Genomic DNA, 21,445 nt, shown 5'->3' on the forward strand with positions numbered 1-21,445 from the left:
GCCCTATGAATGGGTGAGACACAATTAAAATAACACTATTAATACGATCTGTTTAATGTGCTTTTGCTTCTTACACTGCTTTTGAGATGTGATGTGAGTCAATAAAACATGGTTGGACAAGCAGCTCATGTTTGTGCTACCTGATTGTAGCTCTGCTGATCCCATAAATAATTCAATGAGAGGCAGTATTCCTATGATACATCCTCCAATGCATCTTTCTAGGATACAAGAAAAGAGGGTGTGAAGCAAGTAATTAATGATGTAAAGTGCAAACCGACACTGTTTAACGCCAAATGCTCTCAGACTGTAATGGAGTTACTCTTTAAATAAGAACTGTAAGGTCAGGCCACTAATCTGAGGAAAGAGAGAGTGAAACTTCTGTAAAGGTTTCTGAAATATGATGATGGAATTCCATGTGTACATTCTATGTATAGTTTTATTAAAAATACCCATTTTACCCAGTAACGACTTGGATGCTGGTTATAAGGAAAACAATCTTGTTTCTCTCTTGGAAAAGAGATTTTATATTTGGCTTGCTCTTGGCCACCACAATGGAACTGCATACATTCAGATACAGAATCACAGAATCACAGAATCACAGAATAGTAGGGGTTGGAAGGGACCTCTGTGGGTCATCTAGTCCAACCCCCCTGCCGAAGCAGGGTCACCTACAGTAGGCTGCACAGGATCTTGTCCAGGCGGGTCTTGAATATCTCCAGAGAAGGAGACTCCACATCCTCCCTGGGCAGCCTGTTCCAGTGCTCCGTCACCCTCAGAGGGAAGAAGTTCTTCCTCATGTTCAGACGGAACTTCCTGTGCCTCAGTTTGTGCCCATTGCCCCTTGTCCTGTCACTGGGCACCACTGAAAAGAGCTTGGCCCCATCCTCCTGACACCCACCCTTCAGATATTTGTAGGCATTTATAAGGTCCCCTCGCAGCCTTCTCTTCTTCAGGCTGAACAAGCCCAGTTCCCTCAACCTCTCCTCGTAGGGGAGATGCTCCAGTCCCCTCACCATCCTCGTAGCCCTCCGCTGGACTCTCTCCAGTAGCTCTTCATCTTTCTTGAACTGGGGAGCCCAGAACTGGACACAGTACTCCAGATGAGGCCTCACCAGGGCAGTGTAGAGGGGAAGGAGAACCTCCCTCCTCCTGCTAGCCACACTCTTCTTGATGCACCCCAGGATCCCATTGGCTTTCTTGGCAGCCAGGGCACACTGCTGGCTCATGGTTAACCTGTCGTCCACCAGGACACCCAGGTCCCTCTCCGCAGAGCTGCTCTCCAGCAGGTCCACCCCAAGCCTGTACTGGTGCATGAGGTTGTTCCTCCCCAGGTGCAGGACCCTGCACTTGCCCTTGTTGAACCTCATCAGGTTCCTCTCTGCCCAGCTTTCCAGCCTATCCAGGTCACGCTGAATGGCAGCACAGCCTTCTGGTGTATCTACCACACCTCCCAGTTTGGTGTCGTCAGCAAACTTGCTGAGGGTACATTCTAACTCTTCATCCAGGTCGTTGATGAAGAAGTTAAACAAGACTGGGCCCAGTACTGACCCCTGAGGGACACCACTTGTCACCAGTCTCCAACTAGACTCAGCGCCGCTGATGACAACCCTCTGAGTTCTGCCATTCAGCCAGTTCTCTATCCACTTCACCGACCACTCATCCAGCCCACACTTGTGTATATCAGATTATCACTTTACTTATAGAGTGAAAATAATTTTTCCACAATAGCTGAAGTGATTAAAATATTTTCATTTTAAAATCCTAAAATGAGGGTACATAATTGGTCATAGGGTAGTATTCCACAATGCAGATATGTGCGCAGGCAACAAACTAGCACAAAGAGGTACAGTTTCACCGAAGTGGAATCATTTGCTATTGCAGTTATTCTCCTTCTTCTGTTTGGTGTAGTTTTCTTAGTGCTAAGTCATGGTATTGTGCACTGTAAGCACAGTACACACTATAAATTATCTTCAAAATGCTCTGGTCAGTGCATAACAAAATACCAAATCAAAAGAGCTAAAGCTAAGTTGTCGATATTCCTCTACCTGCCATTTAGCTGACAGTTCCCACATTTATTTGTTTTTCAATACTACATTTAGAAGGTATTAGGTTTTGCATATGGGATCATTATATGAAATGCTAGATTCAACCAGCATTTACACAGGATGTCAGATAATTGGGGTCGACCAATTTAATCTGAAATGCAGTCCTTTCTTGTCATGTATGACACATTATCCAACATAGGAGAGGTCTTAGCGTTTACAAGTTGAAACTAAAAAATTCGGACAAGAACTAGTGCACTCCTTATAAGTGTTTTTTTTAACCAGAAAGATAGATTGAGCAAATTCAGAGCTGAAGAACATTGAATGCTGGCTGGAGAGAACATAACTGAAAGTTTCCTTCAGTATCCCCTGAGTTCAGTGTCAGAGTCTTCAGAGTAGTGGTGTTTGCGTAAGGTCGCTAGATTTTGGTCCACTTTGAATGATCCCATGTAGAAGAAACCATGAACAGAGGATGGTACAGGGGCTTTTCCAACTATGATCACCTTATAATGACAATAGAGAAATACCTGATATAAATGTTCTTATGGCCTTGTTCTGAATCCTGGAAATGCCTTTTGCTCTGGAGTTATTCTTAGAAAGCCAAATACAAAGTCTTTAATGATAAGGATGCAGGAAGGGAGATCAGGCATGTCAGTATGTAATTTAGAAAGACAGGAGTAGGGTAGAGACATAAATTAGAAGTATGTTTGGCAGATTGCTGAACTAAATCCCACGGTTGAAAAGCTGCACACATTTACAATCTTACCCCAGTAAAGAAACTGCAACTTAGTTGAGAGTTAGGTAGAATATATTGCCACGATTCAGCCCAGTGAACCCACTGCCTAATCTTGTCTTCAGACAATGTCAGACCCCAAGAACTTTCCTAAATTTGCCCATGCAAAATTTCAATTGAGTAGTAGCATAAATAAAGAATACCCTATGCTGTGTTAATATCAGTGTATGGAAATATGAAGCATGTGATACCATAAACACTGTTATCTAGTAGTTAAACTACACTTCTCTCCACAAACACCTTCCAGTTGGCTGAGTATGTCTAATGACTGTACATACGCTGCTGCCTATTTACTTTGTATACCTATTAATATAAATTGGCTGTACATGGAATTATGGCAACTCAGAAAGAACTTTGCAAGATCAGCAAAGAAGGGGTTACTAGTATTAAGGACATTTCAGAGAATGCAGTTTCTTGACTAGACGTGCAGAAATGTCTTTTTCATTGAGCTTCAGTATCCCATAGCCATGAACATGCCCCTACCTCCATGTTTGCATTTATAACCTGTCACATGGTGCCCCACGGTGGCTGCTTGCCTTCTGTTACAATTGCACAAGCCAGCAAGTGCTCAATTCATTTTGGTTACTACTAAAAAAAAAAAAAAAAATTACCCCAGTTCATGATTATTTGCTAACAGTCAGAATTCATGTGTAAAACAACATTTAGCAACTACTGACTATTTCTAGTTCCTTTCAAAGAGGGAATACAGGTCCCTCTAGCTAGTTACTTGAAGATGATTTCATACTGCTTTTCGAGACATAATTAAATAAAAAAATCTAGCTGTCACAATGTTTCTTTTATTAGGTTCTCTTTCATCTATTACATTATTTAAATGAAACATTTTAACATCATCTGTGTTTCTCAACAACTAGAACTTGTGCTTCTTGGTTCATTTTCCTTTGTACACTTTTTTAGGTTGCAATATGTCAATTAATTTGGGTTTTCATTGTAATTACTTTCTAGCAAATTTCAATTTCACTTTCTTATGCAAAAAGCAGCTTCTGTGCCACAACCAATGGTAAAAAAATGTTTAAGAAAAGATATTATTACCAAACTGCTTTGTTTATTTCACATAAACATTTGTATTACTTCTGGAATTCTCTAAAATGTTTCAAAGCCTTCAATGTGGAAAGTTTTCTTTCCACATATATCTCCCTTAGCAAAATATTTACCAACATGTATTCATAAGAGGACACGGATATTGATCCTGGCTGCAACTTACCAAGCCTTAGCATGGAGAAACCAGGCCCCTGAGTACCCACAATTCCCATTGATCTCTTCTTGATGAAACAGTTAGCGAGGTGAGGACAGGGTTTGTTAATTTGGTTAATTTCCAGAAGGCGGCTTTCACTGTTGCAAGGTACCTAGGTGCCCATGTGATGATGATATTGATACCCATAAATGTAAAATTTCCACTTACTAGAGTGATTGCAATTAAACTAAAGTAGATCCTTGCTGTTTTGAGAAGACAGGAAAGCTCTAAGATAAAGAGGCTCCTAAATAATGTTACTTAGACAAACTTGACTTGCTGTTGGGGGGGGGGATAGGAAAGCGCTAAGATAGAGAGACTCCTAAATAATGTTATTTGGACAGCTCAGCCTTGGGAGGGCAGATGCACCAAGCTACAGAGATAAAGAGGCACCAAGAGGGCAACAAGACCAGAGCAAAACAACCTGGAAGGACTCGGTATACATAATCTTAGAACTGAGTCTACGCAGAAACAAAGGTCAACCAGTGAACACTGTGATGAGGAGTATAAGCCTTCATCTTCAGACACCCAAAGACCACCTGAGGACACTAACAGACATGTGTGAAAGACATTAACATATGCTAATTAGTTCTTGGAAAAGTCATGAATACGCTAAGCATTTCTTGGAAATATAATGAATATGTATATTGTGATTGTATTTATCCTGAAATGACAGAGTGTTTGGTGCGCACGTTTGGAGGAGAGATCCCCCGTGTGCCCGGTGCCGTCATAAAGAATACCTGCTTAATAGTCTTCCAACTACTGAGTCTTCAATTCCGGCTTTTCACGGCATCATTTCTGGTGACCCAGATGGGACCCACTCTGCTCGGCTGCAGGACCCGCTGAGAACAGGACTCCCTAGGGTACCCCCGGGATTCCCCAGAGGGACTCCTCGCCTCAATCAGATCACTGCAGGAGCAGACAAGGACCATCTAAAGGAATAAAAGTATTCTTTAATTTTTTTTCCTTTTCTTTCTTTCTCTGTTTTGAAATCTGAGACCAGTCATTTGGACCGCCATCAATATATAAACATCTGAAGTAAATAAGTGATAGAATTACAGTGGCTGCATGTTTGCACAGGTGGCTCAGCCTGAGAAGTCCCATGAAATTCAATTTTTGGCAATGCAATCTATTGAAGATAGCTTAAGAAAGGTTATATGGTTCATTCTTGCAAAGAAATATTTTTAAATACATAACTGAAAAGATTTAATGTACAGTACACATAGTTCTTGGTCTAAATGTTGATATCCTGTAGTTACAACACACGCCTAGAATATCTTGTTTCTATTTTCAGCTTGTCTAAAAATGACTGTAGGCATAATCAGATATTTACCTGAAAAACAGCTATTGTGTTTTAAGCAGTTACCACCTTGTGTTTGTTCACTACAGTCCCACTCAGCTGAAGCGTATTGAGTTACTATGTATATTATGCTAATCCATTTTGGTGCAAAAATAAGTCATTATTGTTTACTATGGATACTTTGTGGGCAAAAATGACTATTCCTTCATATATCTTTGGGCCTGTTATTTTATGTTATAGTTTCTAATTTTTTTACATTTTGATTTTTGTACTTCAAAATTTGGGTCACATACTCAGATCTGCTGCCTTGAATCCAAAGATTTCAGCCTGAATTGTTTGCTTCGCAGTTTATAAACATAAGAATGTTAAAACCATGTTTACTACCAAAATTGTGGTAATTGATAAGCACTTAATGAAAATATTAAAAAATGACAAAACTACATTTTAAATATAATTTCTTGACTTCTGAATCCAGACATTTCAATATGATGTTCATAAACATACTTATATACTAATGTATGGGAGTGAGAAACCTTGCAGTATCTGACACATTTCAGATTTTACTGGCACTTTTTAAATCAAAATTTTTATTAAACACTCAACAACTGCTTATTTTAAAGACTAATGCTACATGGACACTGAAATTGAGGAGGTAAGAGAATGATTAACTATTACATGCAAGCAGAGAATGATTTTAATGTTCCAGATTGTTCATTAACTTAATTTTGGAGTTTCTAGTATTAAATAAAACTGTATGTCAGATCCTCCTTGTTTATGTTTATTTTGGAAAGGAAAATTCAAGTTCTGAGTTTGGTGATTCCCACTATTTTGCCAAACAGACCATTATCAGTTTTGAGACTGCATGGGCGACAATTCGCCTTTATTGTCAAACCTGTTGCCGAAAATCCTGTCACAGAATCATAGAATCATAGAATCATAGAAAGTTTTGGGTTGGAAGGGACCCCTAGACGTCATCTAGTCCAACCCCCCCCGCAGCGAGCAGGGACACCGCTAACAAGATCAGGTTGCTCAGAGCCCTGTCCAACCTGGTCTTGAATGTTTCCAGGGATGGGGCCTCCACTACCTCTCTGGGCAACCCGTTCCAGTGTTTCACAACCCTCATTGTAAAGAATTTCTTCCTTATATCCAGCCTAAACCTACCCTGTTTTAGTTTAAAACCATTACCCCTCGTCCTGTCACTGCTGTCTCTACTAAAAAGATTGTCCCCATCTTTCCTATAGGCTCCCTTTAAGTACTGAAATGCTGCAGTCAGGTCTCCCCGCAGCCTTCTCTTCTCCAGGCTGAACAAGCCCAACTCTCTCAGCCTGTCCTCATAGGAGAGGTGCTCCAGCCCTTGGATCATTTTTGTAGCCCTCCTTTGGACCCGCTCCAACAGTTCCATGTCCTTCTTGTGCTGAGGGTTCCAGAGTTGAACACAGTACTCCAGGTGAGGTCTCATCAGAGCAGAGTAGAGGGGCAGAATCACCTCTCTCGACCTGCTGGCCACGCTTCTCCTGATGCAGCCCAGGACATGGTTGGCCCTCTGGGCTGCCAGCACACATTGCCGGCTCATGTCCAGCTTTTCGTCTATCAGTACCCCCAAGTCCCTCTCAGCAGGGCTGCTCTCGATCCTTTCATCCCCCAGCCTGTATTGATAGCGGGGATTACCCCGACCCAGGTGTAGGACCTTGCACTTGGCCGTGTTGAACCTCATAAGGTTCACACAGGCCCACCTCTCCAGCTTGTCCAGGTCTCTCTGGATGGCATCCCATCCTTCTGGTGTCTCGACTGTACCACTCAGCTTGGTGTCATCTGCAAACTTGCTGAGGGTACACTCGATGTCGCTGTACATGTCATTGATAAATACATTGAACAGCACCGGTCCCAGTACGGACCCCTGAGGGACTCCACTCGTCACTGGTCTCCATCTGGACATTGAGCCTTTGACCACTACCCTTTGTCATGTCATGTGGTCCTGTGGCCTCAGCAGGGCCACAGTCCGAGAGACCTTGCTGCAAAGACCTTGGCCCCTGCCAGGTAGCCATGGTTCCTTGTTTAGTCATCTCTCTTTGTATTTTTCTGCAAAACTTTTTTTCTCCTTCTGCTACTGATCCTTTACGAACAAATATGACTGCTCCTGTATGCTTGCTTATACATTCTGTTGTAATGCATCCATACACTTGCTCTCTACTGTATCCTTCTAATCTGTTAAGAGGTCCAGAGAAAAACACTGGTTGTGCTGAAGTCTGTTGCAAAATACCTCTTTATTTTCATGGATATCGGGACTTTACTTTTGTATTTTTTTGGATATCAGTCAGGACAATCCAGAAAAGGATTTCCACCTTTATGCAAAAAGCAGCTTCCGTGCCACAACCCAGTAGTGGTTTCCACCCAGGCATAAGCAATAGACGAGTATAGCCATTATGCTTGTAAGAAAATACTTCTGCAAAGCAGTTTGGAAAACAATACTACAACATTCGAAAATATAATATTTAAAATACAACATTTCGAAAACAATACTGCAAACATTCTCAAAGTTTTATTTTCTTACGTTACAGATTTGGTTTTGAAAAATTGATTATACACACAATCAAAGAAACTTTTGTCCTTACTTAGAGAGGTATTATTTCAATGTCTTGTAAATTTTGCATATTGTACAGGAACTTTACCCCCTATCTATCACATTATCTTTACTTTTGAAATCATAATACTGGTAAGTAGGAAATCCATGATATGAAATCCTTAATCTTCCTTTCACAGTTTTCCATCATAAAATCTTAACCTATTTTGGAGCCCCTGTTAAAAATATAATATAATATAATATAATATAATATAATATAATATAATATAATATAATATAATATAATATAATATAATATAATATAATATAATATAATATAATATAATATAATATAATATAATATAATATAATATAATATAATATAATATAATACAATATAATACAATATAATATAATATAAATAATACTCTGTCATCATGCTTTGCAACAACACCAATCTGCTCTTTTTGTGTAATTTATGCATCATTATTTCTGTTGCTTATCATCTTTACATGCAAGATGGTAATATATGCTGATGGCATACAAGGTTGTGAGGACTAGCTTTAAAAATCACTTAGAAATGCATCTCTGTCAACTTTGTAAACTATAAAATCTTAATGAGAATTTTATTGTCCTGAAAAAGAACTGTGTCAAATCTGGATCCTAAGAAAAACCCTATTTTATACTTTAAAGGAACTGTTGTCCTTCGCTTGCAAATCTCAATGTGCCTTACTTCAAATGGGATGATCAGGAAAAATAACTCTCCCAAAAAGATTAGGAGTAACATCAGTCACAGATGTTGTTGAAAATAACTGAACTGGCTGAACATGATGTCACCCCACCTGTTTCTTGCTGTGCAGAGGAGACCAGAGGTTAACACCAGAGATCTATTTGCCAATAGAAAGAAACATCAGAAGGTCCCATGACCAGCATCAGCCAAAATCAGCAGGGCTAGTTTAATTTGCTGGTGAAGCTGAATATGACCTACCAAGATTAAATGTTGCCTGCAGTGTATTTTGGGGATTCATATTGCCCCTTCTGCCAGCTGAGCTTTGCCTTTGGCATGTGCAAACATGGAAGGTAATGCAGTGTCTGGCTGTGATCTAACTTACTGCAACAAGAAGAAGCCTCAAAGCTAAAAACTGGCTAATTCAGTTCTGGGACTGTCCCATGGGAATGATCAGAGGTGAGGTGGGAGGTGTTTCTTAGAAACACACTTAGAGCCTAGTGGGATCTAAAGAAGACTAGGGATGGACTCTTAGTAATACTTTTTTTTTCTTATAAAGGAAGCATCATGCAGCTATATGCAGGGATCTGTAAAAGAACCACTTCTAACATACAGAGTGAAAATGGACTTGCTTAAATTAAGTGGGAATTTTAAGGGCACAGAGTACAGAGATCTCCCTAAAATGAGCATATGAGTAGTATACAGACAGCTTTATGGATGTAAAGCTTTCAACATCAAGATAGTTGGCAAAACTGGAATATTCTGAAGCATGGCCTTTACCATGTAAAAATCCATGCTTATCACAGATGGATAAAAGCTGCTAGCAGCCACAATCTTAATATAATCTTTGGCGTCTTCAAAAATGTAGCATAGACCACTCAAATGTTTGACAATGAATTAAATGTGAAATGCCCATTTTTACAGCGCCCTGTGCCTAACTGGCAGATTTTATATAATTTTAAATACAGCTCATAAGGCCTTTTTGTACTATGTAGTAAAAACATACAAAGGCTTGCTTCAACCATATTGACGTGGCTTCAAGGCACTGAGGGGTCTCCTTTCGCAGGGACCTTCCTGGGAAAAAAAAGAAAAAAGAACAAAAAGATGATGATACACCAAACAAAATACTGAAAAACTAAGTAGAGAGTACTCTTGTCAGGTGCCAAGAGCCAAAGGCAACGGTAACAAACAACTCAAAATCTCACAGAGGCACTGAAGATTCAGAGGAAAAACAGCACCAGGTCAGATCCAGAACAGGAAAACATTACAGCGCCCCAGACACCCGATAATGAGACGAAGCGCTGCCATGCCAGGAATGGAACAGGAAGCCTGGAGCTGCCAAGGCCCTGAGAGATGTCCACTAGCAGCACAAAAACTGATGCCAGCGCGCAACGGCAGCGTGCCAAAGCACTGGCGGAGAGCACGAAGGCAAAGACCTGAAAAACGCCAATTTCTTACGAAGGCCCCGGCAGGAAGGGCGGCCTGGCTAAGGGGCGTCATCCAGGAAAGGAACTGCTCCAGGGGAAAGGGTGCGGAGGAGCCCGAACGACGCTGGTGCCAAGCGGAGATGGACGGGCCCGCGGGCAGCCGGGGCCCCGCAGCCTCCGCAGGGCGCGGGTCCGGGACGGCAGGGACGCCCCGGGCGAAGCAGGGCCGCGGCGCTGGGGCCGAGGGCACGGGGCGGACCGCGGCAGCGCGAAGCCCGGCGGCCGGGGCGGGGCGAGCGGAGGGGGCGGGCAGCGGCAGCCGCAGCGGGCGGGTGGAGCGCGGTGCGTGTGCGTGGCCCGGCCCCGGCTCATTACTCAGCGGCCGAGGCAGAAGGCGGTGAGCGCGGCGCTGAGGGGCTGTGGCCCCCCCCGGAGCGGCGGTCGGCGGCCGGGGGAGCGGGGCCGAACCGGAGCGGGGCGAGGTGCGGCGCGGTTCGCGGGCGAGCGGCCGCGTCGTGGGGGCCTGGCCCGAGCCCGGGCCCGGCTGCTTTGTTTACGTTTCGGCGGGGCAGCGGGCGGGGTGGGAGCTGGGGGCGGCCTGTGCCCTTGCCGGAAGGCGGGCGGCGGCTTGGGGGTCACCGGTGCGGTGACCTTCCGTGTCTGCCCGGGGCTGGGGGGCTGGAGGTATCTCGGTGGGTAATGGCGGGGGCCCCTTTGTTGTGGCAGGAGGGGAAGGAGGCTCGGCGCGGCGCGGGGCTCCTCCTCCCGCTTCTGGGAGCGGGGCACCCGGGTGGGCCGGGCCGGCGGCTCGGCCTTCGGAAGGGGACGGACCTGCGGTGGAGGAGGTGGGAACGCAGCCCTGCGAGTGAGCGAACCACCTCTGTGGGCAACTTCCATGACCTTGCTCTCAAAAATGCTTCTTCAAGCAAAAAAATGCTCCTCTGGGATAATGCAACTTCTCCACATACAGGGACTGGGGGGAGTCCAGCAGTGTCTTTGATTCTTTTGTCTTTTAATTCTTGCATTTCTTGTGGAAGGAGTGAGCTGTATTTTTGCAGAATATCTTTTGCTCTTTGATGTTTCTGTGTTGTTACCAGCATCCAGTTTTACTCCCAAAGCCTGTTTCTTTATAGCTTTCTGCTGGAGCGGTTCCATCAGTGAAGCTTGACCGGAGCACCATGAATAACCTGCAAATACAAATACCACTTGGTTGCTTGTTGCCCCTGCCCCCAACTACAATAAAGATTTTGAGCCTATAACGTGGGTTTTTTTTTAATTTTGGTGTTGTACAGAACAGGCTTGCGGATGCCTTTCGAACAGTTGGAAAATGCTATGCGCTCTGGCCTAGCTGATAATATAAACGCGAAGGGTGTTGTGCTTGTTCGGGGAAGGAAAGTATTACTTGCTCTACGGCATGTGCCTGTGGAATTGAGCAAGCTTACTCCTTGCAGCTGGATTTTACGTACAGATGCGGAGATTCAACCAGTGATGGTCTCACAGGTCATGCGAGACCTGGTCTCACTTCTGGAGATGCCAAAAAGTGGACTTGTTGGGCAGAATAGTATATGACATGCATCTTGATGTATTTGCAGGTATATCAGTATATTAAGTAACTTGGAAATGGTTTAAACTGTAACATGAAGAGAAACTGGGTTAAACCTGAACGCTGTCACAGTGAGTGTTCCTTGTATGTCATGAAGGGAAACTCTTAATTTTTCTAATAGTAGTTAAGAATAATATGTTGAATTTCAAATAGTCCCCTGCTTTGATCTGAGTCTGTGGGGGAAGCCATCTTGTCTTTTTTCCCCGCTTGATTCAAAGACATGTGACCTAGACTAGTTTGACAGCAGGATGAAGGTCTGGAGTTCTGCAGAACATGTGATGCAGTGCAGGGCACGGACAAATTGCAGGCTGCCTGTCACGGCTTGACGGTTTTCAGGGCCAGCTGGGCAAAAGTACGATAGGATAAGGGAGAGGGAAATGTCTGCTGGACGAGATTAATCTAGAGTTGCAGAGGGTGTACAAAGTTGTTTTGTCATCACTCTGAAAAAGGGATTTTAGCGATGTCTTCCAGTGCAGAAATTCCCAAGCTTTTTGGACCATTGGCTTGTGTAAGTGTTCAAAGTAATCCTTTGGGCTACTGTATACTTCATGGAGACTTTTAGGTCAGAAACATGAGTAAGATGGTCTAATATGGTTCTGAGTCTTACAGTTTTGGACTGCTTGTTCTAGGCAGGAGTAGAGTTGCCTTTTGTGTGTGGTTTTTGTGTTTTAACTTTTCACCCCACTCTTTAGGGACCAAGGCCTTTGCTGGCTTTATAGACGTGCAGGCATAACCTGCTTTGCAAAGGCTTGAGGTTAACTTGTTATATTGGTGCACTGTTATGCAAATATTGGGGAATAAACAAGTGTTCGGAGAGTTGAACAACTAAATTTATGTTCTGCCTGCTGCTAGTTACCTGAAGTAAATTGATGTGTTTATTTCATGTTTTGTTTATTTTTTTTTTAAACCATGAGCTAGTGGGATAGTATTGGAGATTGTAGTGCTACCTGGTTATTTGTTCACTGTATATGTGTGTGTGTTTGGTTTCTTTTTCATCCTTCCTCAACTGTCTAAATTTTTTGGATGCTTAGTGTTTAAAATGTACATGGAAAGTACATGCTCAGCACCTCATTTCTGAGGGTTGATCCAGTATTCTCGACAAATACAAATGTCCTTCTTGATAGTCTGCTGAAAAGTATGACATGCTATTTCTTAAACTTCATTTCCCACCTCTACCAGAAAAAAATGCTCTGTATGTATATAGTTTTACTTTATATTTTAAATATATATAAAGTTCATTGCTATATCACCTTGGAAATTACACTAATCTGGTTTTGATCCTAGTTTTTTTAATATAGGCTAAATGTTGTCTATTGCTGTAAATGTTTCCTTGGAAAAAAAAAATGACAAACACCCTTAGTCCTTAAATCAAAGCGTGTAGAAACAGGCTTCTGTCTGTTACAAAAAGATCTCTTGGCTTTTTAAAACTCTTTAAAAATCCAGTTGAGATTGCTTATGTTGTGTGCCTGCTGTGAAATTCACCACAGTTTGGACGTGCATTCTGAAAAACAATTTTTACTTTGATTTAAGAATCTGAACAGCTGTTTTTCAAATCTTTCAAGAATCCACTTGTTTAAATGGAGGTGGAAACTGACCTTTAAATTTGATAAAAACCCTTTCTGGCTATGCTTATGAAAAGATGAGCTATATTTAAAGCAGCATTCATTGCTCCATTACAAGGTATACTTGTATGAAAATACAAATATAGGCACTTTTATTTGCATACATTCTTTTTAGCAGTGACAGTAGTGTCAGTGAAAAATACTTGGTTGATAAAGTCCTTGAGTTTTCAGAGAAATGGTGTTTATATTTCTATAACATCACACCATGGTTTTGTGTTCAGTGGCTACCTCGCTTAAGCAGTTTCTCTTAGCTGCTGTTCCTTCTTGCCAGCTGCTGTGTGGCTGTCGCCTTCGTTGGCGTGGCGACCTGGTTCAGGGACGGCTCGGCGACCCACCCCTCGGCCGCTCGGGTCATCAGCACGCAGACACCAATGTGGTGGACGGCAAATGGCGTTTATTGATAAATAACACAGCGTTATATAGCCTAGGTTTACAGCATCATTTCCGTCTGCTTACTTCACGGGTTAAACGCTATTGGCTATTAGGAGAGGGGGGACACACACTACCTTTCCGTACAGCGCGACATCTTCAGACCGCCAAGCCTTAACTACCCACATTTCCCCCCTCCTTATGCTTAACTAAATAGGCTAATATGAAATATAAAGTTGTCATACTTAACTTAACTTAGTATTTAACTTAAGACTTAAACTTAATATTATGTTAGACTTAACCTTAATTAATCTTAACTATAACTTAAAAATATAAATATTAAGATCTTACGATAACAAATATAAGGCGCCTTGAACAAATGCATTTGTAAATTAGCTAAAATATAATCTGAAATATATATAATATAATTTTAAAATATAATCTTAAAAGTCTTAAAAATTCTATTGATATTCTTATTTTATATTTATTCTATATATTACAATAGTTTTAAAAAGGATATGCTATAAACCTGAAAAAGTATAAGGCACAGTAAACAGGTAAAAGTTGAGGTAAATTTTTGGACAACACTGGGTAGGTACGTTTTTAAAGCAGCTGACGGTGTTCTACGAACATAATGTTAACTTTCTCTAGCCGACTCTTGACGAACGACACGATTCCATTCAGTATACAGGGTCCAAAAATTAGTGCTATTACAATCATCGCGATTGGTCCTATCAAGGTGGATAGCAAGGTGGTTAACCATGGGATTAAACACTGCCAGAGATATGCATGGAGTAAGGCCTGTTTTGGAACAGATCCATTGAGCTCCTTTAGAGGGAATAACCCATTTTTCTTTGGTTTTTCCCACTGTGGACGAGACAGAACTACAGAGCTTCCGTTTTTGTCCCCACACATTGCCTATACAGGTCCCAGATCCAGAAACATATTGCATGGTTATCCTCTTTTTCTTCTCTCCCCAAGAACACTGAAGTGGTACGGATCGGGTGTCTAGGCTATATGTTGTGTTTACCCCTATAGCCTCATAAAAAGGGGGTTTCACATCATAGCACAACCAACAGTGTGCAGTTAGTTTTGGGTTGGTTTGGTTCAAGGTGTCGTAGGTAGCTCGCATTAGTTTCCATAAGGGGGGTTCCCTCGTCCCATCGAGGGAGGATATTACATCACTTTGGGTGGTCTCCAGGGGGCTAGCAGTTATCTGTGGTCCACTAACAATTGGATTGGGGCCAACCCCATGAGGAGGGTTTTTTATTATTTCTTCCTTCCTTATATGTATCAATCCACCTCGATCTTGTCCTGCTTCCCAATACCTAATTCCCCAAGTTCTTCCCGTTACCCATCTTGAGTCTTCTGGATGAATTACTTGGAGGATTATAGCGTCACAGTTACTGTACCCTACAGATCCTCCAGACCAATCAAGTTGTGGATGTTTGCAACCTAGTGGTCCCCATGTTGTTGTTAAATATTTGTCTGGGATTGGGGGTGTCCAAGCGGAAGCGATAGTGACACAGTCCCAATATGCGCAATAATATTGATTAGGAGAATTACAATATCCCTTTCCTGGGTGTCCTGGGTTTGGCCAGGACAGGGTTAATTTTCACCGGACTCCAGGAAGGGGCACAGCCGGGGGGTGGGGGCTGACCCCACCTGGCCAAACAGAGCCCGGTATTCCATACCATGTGACGTCACGCTGGGTTCCGGTGGGGGGGGAGCGGCGCGGCGGGAACGCACTCGCGGCTTGGGCGGGCGCAGCGCCGGTCCGGTTTCGGGAGAGCGGCTGTTCGTGGTACGGTTCGTGGTTGTGTTTTCTCCTTATTTGTATCGTTGTTGTTCCTGTTTTCCCTCTGTTTGCTGTTCTGTTAAACTGCCCTTATCCCGACCCACCAGTTTCTGCCTCTTTCTTTCCATTCTCCTCCGCACGCCGGCGGGGGGAGGGGCGGCCGCGTGGCGCTTTTGTTGCCGGCGGCAGCCGAAACCAAAACATTTAAATTGGCGCCCAAGCGTGGGGCAGGGATAACGGCAGGGCTGAGCAGCGGGTGTTAAAACTGTTTTCTTAGATTTGCTTAAATTTTGTTATACGCATTTACTGTGTTAGTTAAAGTCGCCGGCAAAAATGTTTCTGACTTTGATCAAATATCTCTGCTACGTAAATCCTTACTTGCTGTATGTGTTTGCCGCCGTGCTGTTTGTTACCTCGGGAAAGAAGATCAGGATGATGATTTTGCTGTACTGTACGATATCGACTTATGATATGATAACATCACTGTGCATGAAATTAGTCTTGTATTTGCATGCGGCACTGCGGTCATTTCCGTACCTCGGATCCTATGTCTTAGATTTTGTTAATAATCAAACCCAGTCTGTGGGGAAAACCGAAGGGGATACCTTCCCCCACTCTTTCGCCCCCCCCCCCCCCCCCAGGCTGGTCCTAACTGCTTTTGAGAATTTCGAGTACCCGTGGGATGCTCAGGGCAGCACTCTCCTTTTGTTATGCCTCCTGAATGGGTTGCAGGTTTTGTTTAGGGTTAAGCAAGTCGTTAAGAACATCGTGCAGAGACCTGCCCCGGGGCCGGATAGCTGTGAGTGGCTGGGTGTGTGGGACAGCATGGGCAGATGTCTAGAGCAGTGGGCACCTGCGGTGTGTTTTAAACTCACCCCTGAACAAATACAGAATCCGGACAATCTGGTAAAATATCTGAAGAAAGTGTGCTGCCACCCTGGGAATTCCAGAGAGACACAGATCACCACAATGTGCTGGGGTCTGGCCCATGCCTACCGAGCCATGTTCAACACTGTTCAGTGCCTTAAAGGGGAAAGGGGGGGAAGCGAAGCGGCAGGCGCTGCAACTGGCGCTGCCCCCCCAGCCGGCCCTGCAGCCCCTCCAGCCCAGCAGGCAGTCCCAGCCCCCCTGACCGGCACCACCGCTGCTGCAGCCACAGCTGCAGGGTCTGCCTCGGTTTCCCCAGCGGGCACAGCAGCTGCTCCAGCCCCAGCTCCAGCCACAGGCACAGTGACTGAGCCCAGTGACCAACCTGTGCAGGTAGCAGTCGCCCCCGTAAAACTAAAGAAAGGCGCAAAGAGAGCGGATCGCTCTGGGAGGGATGATGATGAGCCAGGGTCATCACGGGAGATAGAGACAGAGATCATCACCCGGTCCCTGTCCCTGGGCGAGCTGCGAGACATGCGGAAAGATTTCAGCCGCCACCCAGGCGAGCACATTGCCACCTGGCTGCTGCGGTGCTGGGATAATGGGGCCAGCAGCTTGGAGTTAGAGGGCAAGGAAGCCAAGCAGCTGGGATCCCTGGCCAGGGATGGGGGCATTGACAAGGCGATTGGGAAAAAGGAACAAGTCCTCAGCCTCTGGAGGAGACTTCTCTCAGGGGTGAGGGAGAGATACCCCTTCAGTGACGATTTTGTATGCTATCCTGGCAAGTGGACCAATATGGAAAGGGGTATTCAGTACTTGAGGGAATTGGCTGTGCGGGAGCTGGTTTACTGTGACACAGACGATGAGCAGGTACCTACAGACCCAGATGAACTCCAGTGCTCACAATCCATGTGGAGGAAGTTTGTGCGGAGCGCACCCTCCTCATATGCCAACTCACTGGCAGTTGTAAACTGGAAAGGTAAAGACGTACCAACAGTGGATGAGGTGGCTGTCAGACTCCGCCAATATGAGGAAAGTCTCTCTTCCTCCCTTGTCTCAGCCATGGAGAAACTGGTCAAGCGACTAGACAGGAATATGTCATACTCCCCACCTGTACGGGCCAGTGTCTCAGCTATTAGGGGCAGGCGTTTCTCTGCTCAGGAGAGGGAATACAGAGGCTACACACCCCGGGGCACCCTGTGGTTCTACTTGCGTGACCACGGAGAGGACATGAGGAAGTGGGATGGAAAACCCACCTCAAGTCTAGAGGCCCGAGTACGTGAGTTGCGAGGTAAAACAATCACAAAAGGGGACTCTGTTAGGAAAAATGCCGCTCCAGTTTCCAAAAGCCAGCTCTCCAGACCAGGTAGACAGTTTGACCTTGATTCCGATCCTCTGGAGGGGACCTCCAAGTCATTTTTACAGCAGGTGAGCAGCAATTTCTCTGACGAGGATTAGAGGGGCCCTGCCTCCAGCCAGGTGGAGGAAAGGGACAACCGTGTCTATTGGACGGTGTGGATTCGGTGGCCTGGCACGTCAGATCCACAAGAGTATAAAGCTCTAGTGGACACTGGTGCACAGTGTACTTTAATGCCATCAGAGTTCAAAGGGTCAGAGCCCATTTGCATTTCGGGAGTGACAGGGGGGTCCCAAGAGCTGAGTCTACTGGAGGCTGAAGTGAGCCTCACTGGGCAGGACTGGCAGAAGCACCCCATTGTAACTGGCCCCGAGGCTCCGTGCATCCTTGGTATAGACTATCTTAGGAGAGGCTATTTCAAGGACCCAAAGGGGTATCGGTGGGCTTTTGGCATAGCTGCTGTGGAGACGGAAGAAATTAAACAGCTGTGCATTTTGCCTGGTCTCTCGGAGGATCCTTCCGTTGTGGGGTTGCGGAGGGTTGAAGAACAGGTACCAATCGCGACCACAACGGTGCACCGGCGACAGTATTGTACCAACCGAGACTCCCTTCTCCCCATTCATCAGCTGATCCGCCAGCTGGAGAGTCAAGGAGTGATCAGCAAAACTCGCTCACCCTTTAATAGTCCCATATGGCCAGTGAGAAAATCTACTGGAGAGTGGAGACTGACAATAGACTACCGTGGCCTGAATGAAGTCACACCACCGCTGAGTGCTGCCGTGCCAGACATGCTAGAACTTCAATATCAGCTGGAGTCAAAGGCAGCCAAGTGGTATGCTACAATTGACATCGCTAATGCATTCTTCTCCATCCCTTTGGCAGCAGAGTGCAGGCCACAGTTTGCTTTCACCTGGAGGGGCATCCAGTACACCTGGAACCGACTGCCCCAGGGGTGGAAACACAGTCCCACCATTTGCCATGGACTAATCCAGACTGCACTGGAAAAGGGTGAAGCCCCAGAACATCTGCAGTACATCGATGACATCATTATATGGGGCGACACAGCGGAGGAAGTTTTTGAGAAAGGGGAGAAAATAGTTCAGATCCTTCTGAAAGCCGGTTTCGCCATTAAGCGAAGTAAAGTCAAGGGACCTGCTCAAGAGATCCAGTTTTTGGGAATAAAATGGCAGGATGGGCGCTGTCAAATCCCAATGGATGTCATCAACAAAATAGCAGCTATGTCTCCACCAACCAGCAAAAAGGAAGCACAGGCCTTCCTGGGTGTTGTGGGTTTTTGGAGGATGCACATCCCAAATTACAGCCAAATTGTGAGTCCTCTGTACCACGTGACCCGGAAGAAGAATGATTTTGAATGGGGCCCTGAGCAACGACAGGCATTTGAACAGATTAAACAGGAGATAGTTCATGCCGTAGCCCTTGGTCCAGTCCGGTCAGGGCAAGATGTTAAAAACGTGCTCTACACCGCAGCCGGGGAGAATGGCCCAACCTGGAGTCTCTGCCAGAAAGCAGCAGGGGAGACTCGAGGTCGACCCCTGGGGTTCTGGAGCCGGGGATACAAAGGATCCGAGGCCCGCTATACTCCCACTGAAAAAGAGATTCTGGCAGCATATGAAGGCGTTCGAGCTGCTTCAGAAGTGGTCGGCACTGAAGCACAGCTTCTCCTGGCTCCACGATTGCCGGTCCTGGGCTGGATGTTCAAAGAGAGGGTCCCCTCTACGCACCATGCCACCGATGCTACGTGGAGTAAGTGGGTCGCTCTGATCACCCAGCGTGCCCGAATGGGAAACCCCAGTCGCCCAGGAATTCTGGAGGTAATCATGGACTGGCCAGAAGGCAAAGATTTCGGAGCATCGCCAGAGGAGGAGGTGACACGTGCTGAAGAGGCCCCACTGTATAACCAGCTGCCAGAAGATAAGAAACAGTATGCCCTGTTCACGGATGGATCCTGTCGCATTGTGGGGAAGCAGCGGAGGTGGAAGGCTGCTGTATGGAGCCCTACACAACAAGTCGCGGAAACTGCCGAGGGAGAAGGTGAGTCGAGCCAGTTTGCAGAGGTGAAAGCCATCCAGCTGGCTTTAGACATTGCCAGTCGAGAGAAGTGGCCAGTGCTCTATCTTTACACTGACTCTTGGATGGTGGCCAATGCCTTGTGGGGGTGGCTGCAGCAATGGAAGAAGAACAATTGGCAGCGCAGAGGCAAACCTATCTGGGCTGCCCCATTGTGGCAAGATATTGCTGCCCGGCTAGAGCAGTTGGCTGTAAAAGTCCGTCACGTGGACGCCCACGTCCCTAAGAGTCGGGCCACTGAAGAACATCAAAACAACCACCAGGTAGATCAGGCTGCTAAGATTGAAGTGGCTCAGGTGGATCTGGACTGGCAACATAAGGGTGAACTCTTTATAGCTCGGTGGGCCCATGACACCTCGGGCCACCAAGGAAGAGACGCGACATACAGATGGGCTCGTGACCGAGGGGTGGACTTGACCATGGACACTATCGCACAGGTTATCCATGAATGTGAGACATGCGCTGCAATCAAGCAAGCCAAGCGGGTAAAGCCTCAGTGGTATGGAGGACGATGGCTAAACTATAAATACGGGGAGGCTTGGCAGATTGACTACATCACACTGCCACAGACCCGCCAAGGCAAGCGCTATGTGCTCACAATGGTGGAGGCCACCACCGGATGGCTGGAAACCTACCCTGTGCCCCATGCCACCGCCCGGAATACCATCCTGGGCCTGGAAAAACAAGTCCTGTGGCGACATGGCACTCCCGAAAGAATCGAGTCGGACAACGGGACTCATTTTCGCAACAGCCTCATAGACACCTGGGCCAAAGAACACGGTATTGAGTGGGTGTATCACATCCCCTACCATGCACCAGCCTCTGGAAAGATCGAACGTTACAATGGGCTGCTAAAAACCACTTTGAGGGCAATGGGGGGTGGGACTTTCAAAAATTGGGATACCCATTTAGCAAAGGCCACCTGGTTGGTTAACACTAGAGGGTCCACCAACCGGGCTGGTCCTGCCCAGTTAAAACCTCAGCGCCCAGTAGAAGGGGATAAAGTCCCTGTAGTGCACATGCGGAACATGTTAGGGAAGACAGTTTGGGTTAGTCCTGCCTCGGGCAAAGGCAAGCCCGTCCGCGGGATTGCTTTTGCTCAAGGACCTGGGTGTACCTGGTGGGTAATGCGGAAGGATGGGGAAGTCCGATGTGTACCTCATGGGGATTTAATTTTGGGCGAGAATAGTCCATAAATAAATTGTATAAAGTTAGTTGTTAATGTTATCACTGTTATAATTGTTATATGTTGTACCAGTAGTAGCATAGTAAGAATCGTCCAGACTAAAGAAGGATGGACTTTTTCAATGAAAACCTAGCAGAGCACGGTGATGATGGAACTGGACCTGGTTTTCAACAACTGGCATCCAGCGACTTCATCAAGATCAACATCTCCTGCAGACTGTGGGCACGGGCTGCACCAGATACATCAGCCGTGAGCTCCGGATGCAGCAAGTGACCGCCCATCACCACACATCACCTCTCCCGCCATGGAAGACCATTACGACAGATGGAGCCTGAAGTCATGGATTAAATGAACTCAACGGACACTTTAGAGTGATGATCCATAGATTAAAGGAATGATATCTGGAGACAGGAGAAGTGGTGGTGATCAACTGGACAATGGGGGACCTGGGCATGAC

At 45.5% G+C, this 21,445-nt stretch overlaps 1 protein-coding gene across 10 annotated transcripts in view; it reads left to right on the plus strand.

The window, feature by feature from the left end:
• Nucleotides 1-21,445, plus strand: part of MAPK8 (mitogen-activated protein kinase 8) — a 332,992-nt gene that overhangs the window by 255,669 nt on the left and 55,878 nt on the right. For 6 of the 10 annotated variants that reach the window (XM_075423349.1, XM_075423358.1, XM_075423351.1 and 3 more), the window contains exon 1: nt 10,431-10,580. The exons of 3 other annotated variants lie outside the window; for them this stretch is intronic. The gene's annotated coding sequence lies outside the window, so the exon portion shown is untranslated. Of the gene's footprint in view, nt 1-10,410; nt 10,581-21,445 lie in introns of those variants that run through there. One more of the 10 variants, XM_075423355.1, reaches the window with a different exon arrangement.

Source organism: Opisthocomus hoazin, chromosome 6, assembly GCF_030867145.1.
Source record: "Opisthocomus hoazin isolate bOpiHoa1 chromosome 6, bOpiHoa1.hap1, whole genome shotgun sequence".
NCBI classification, from domain to species: Eukaryota; Metazoa; Chordata; class Aves; order Opisthocomiformes; family Opisthocomidae; genus Opisthocomus; species Opisthocomus hoazin.